Here is a 2,879-nt window from a genome sequence, read left to right on the forward strand (position 1 = left end):
GCACAATAGTTGCTAAGAAAATACGTAATAATATGCAAGCAAATATATGTAAAACTATGCACATCATAAGTCAATCATAAGTATGACTAATAAATTTTATTTACCTTGTCCCAGGAAAGGCGTTGATCTACATCCAGTGCACATGAATCTAGACCCACTCCAATAGGATGCTCCGCCGAGCCCCCTGAAAGAACTCAGCGAAGCTCCCTTGTGCATGCGGATGGGAGCCCTGTGAGGCCGATCTTTAGGGCCCAAACCTGCAAAACAAGAATCAACATTTGTAATACTAATAAGAGAAATTAGAAAAGGGAAGTCAAAGCATAACTTACATGGATTGCATGCCAGGAATGGCAGATCCTCTTACTGCCCCAGACAATAATTTTTATTTAATGATACAAGTAAGCGAGAGTCGCAGATTCCTAGTTGTAAGAGAAGACCTGATCCAAATCCCGCAGTAGGGCTAAATAGTGGATGTTTAGTGAATTCCCCAAGTCACTGAATAAAGTCATACCAAAGAGGTACACCAAAAAGGCTCGATCCATCTGATCTACCTCTTGAGCATTCTGAGGAACAAAGCCTCGATAGTGGAGGGGTGTGCTCTAGTAAGTGATGCAGCACGTTTTCTTGCACGTTGGCAAGAACTTGAGTAAATCAGTGATGAAGCAATCCCGAACATCGAAGCATTAATTATGGATCACGTCATCAAATGGCATGGGCGTGCCAATGAAACCAATCCTCATGATGGCAGCAAATGAGAGAGGACAGAGTGTCAGCTCATAGACCGGAGTATGGAAGGTGTGCGTAGTGTCCGTCCCCTTCTCAAGCAAGGCATAGACAGAGGTATGTGTTTATCCTCCCAGTGACTAACGAAAGTGTAGCTACAAATGAATGGAAGCTGGTATCGCCGGTCCAACGTCACCTTGAAAAGCCAAATGCATAGTTCAGCACAATTTATGCACGAAAGGATTTTAAACAAGTATATGTCTATTTATTGGTATATTGTGTAAAAATGCCTTGAAAACCCTATTTTGGTTTGTGCACGGTCGATTTGAACTGTGTAGAGCCAAATTAATATTGCAGAGAGCCGATTGGCTGTGCACACAACCGATTGGCTCTACATATAGCCGATTGACTCTAAAAGTTAGGGCACACAATTTTTTAATTTTTTTTGCAACTTTTCATGAATTTCGAGGAAATAACATGTGTATCTAGTATATAAATTATAGGAGACAAAATTTAAAGCTAGAAGAATACCTCTTCAATGGCCATAAACGCCCAATGGGTGTTCAACTTTGCCAAAAGGGGATTTCCTCTCCTTTCACAAGCCCTAAGTTATTTTGGCGAGAAATCGGAGGTGAAAACTCCCAATTTGGTGCGATTAATATGCGTCCAATAAATCTAGAAGAAGAGTCTGCCATTTTAAGATTGATTTTGTGGAATTTGGTTAAGAAATAAGAAAATAATCAAAGAAAGAGTGAAAAAGAATTTGAGAGAAAAGTGAAGAAGGAATAGAAGAAGTGAATAATAAATGGATATGCAGATATATGTAGGTCCTGAAGAAGGCAAAACAAAATCACATTTTTGTCCTTAAATGGGCCAAATACTTATACAATTCCCTAGAAGACACATGGAAAGCCAGTTAGTGTTCCTAAGTGAAAGTTTTTGAAAAAATTACAACATTGGTCCCTGGCCAATCAAATTTACACTTTAGTCCCTAGATGACTAAATACCAATATAGCTCTCAAAACACATCAAGACAAATCAGATCATACCTCGAGGTAAGAAATTTTAACCAAAAGTACCAGAAAGTGGAAGATTACAAATTGACCTAAAGTGGTGAACTATTTCCTGAAATGAAAAACAGCTAGAGGAAAATTTCTGCAGATATCAAATTAGTGGGCGGGGTCCCCAAATCAACGAACGTGGTTCTGAAGTCACTAGGGGTGGTCCTTGTATCAATGGATCTAGTTCTGAAATCACTAGACATGGTTCCCCAACTTAAGCAGGCGAAGTCCTCAATCTAAGAAGGTGAAATCCTCAACCTAAACAGGCGAAGTACTTGGAAATTCAATCGGGCGTGGTCTCCACATCAAATCAACAATCAAAGTTTGAGCTTATGAGGCGTACCTTCTATAACTCACAAAGCTCCATCTGAGCAGTCAAGGCTAATGTAGAATCTAGCTAGTTCACCACTCCTTGTCGTCCTGGCCTACTCTTAGAAGACTGCCACTGATATGTTTTTATAGCCATCTCCTCATTTAAGTTCTGGACCTGCTCCGGTGTCTTACGATTGATGGCCACACATGTAGCTGCATCTACCATCTACCTTGTGACTGAGTTCAAGCCATTGTAAAAAGTTTGTACCTGCATTCATAATGGCAAACCGTGGTGTGGACAACATCTCAACAAGTCCTTGTACCTCTCCCACGCATCATACATGCTCTCATCATCAAACTGCATAAAAGAAGAAATATCGTTACGCATTTTTATAGTCTTAGCAGGAGTAAAGTACTTATAAAAAAAATTTTCAGCCAAAGAACTCTAGGTGGTGATAGTGTTAGCTGGTAGGGACTGTAGCCATCTCTTTGCTTTATCCCTCAAGGAAAATGGTAATAGCCTAAGCCGAATGGCATCATCGGTAGTCCTATTTATCTTGATGGTATCACAAATCTCCAAGAAGTTCGTGATATGGGCGTTAGGATCTTCACTGGGCAAGCCCCCAAAATGTACACTTTACTGCACTATCTGAATGACATTTGGCTTAATTTCAAAATTGTTCGCTGCAACAGGTGGCCTCAACATACTGGTGTGCATCCCCTCTAGGGAAGGTCTAGCAAACTCGTATGTCATCTCGTTGGCTTTAGCGATATTGTTGTTGC

The 2,879-nt window shown here is 40.5% G+C and overlaps 1 non-coding gene across 1 annotated transcript; it reads left to right on the forward strand.

Moving 5' to 3' along the window:
- Positions 1-2,380: 2,380 nt before the first annotated feature.
- LOC112535050 lies at positions 2,381-2,487 on the forward strand. Its single transcript, XR_003079255.1, has one exon. It is a non-coding gene; the product is annotated as a small nucleolar RNA R71 (small nucleolar RNA).
- Positions 2,488-2,879: the final 392 nt, after the last annotated feature.

The sequence above is a fragment of the Ricinus communis genome, chromosome 5, assembly GCF_019578655.1.
Source record: "Ricinus communis isolate WT05 ecotype wild-type chromosome 5, ASM1957865v1, whole genome shotgun sequence".
NCBI lineage: Eukaryota > Viridiplantae > Streptophyta > Magnoliopsida > Malpighiales > Euphorbiaceae > Ricinus > Ricinus communis.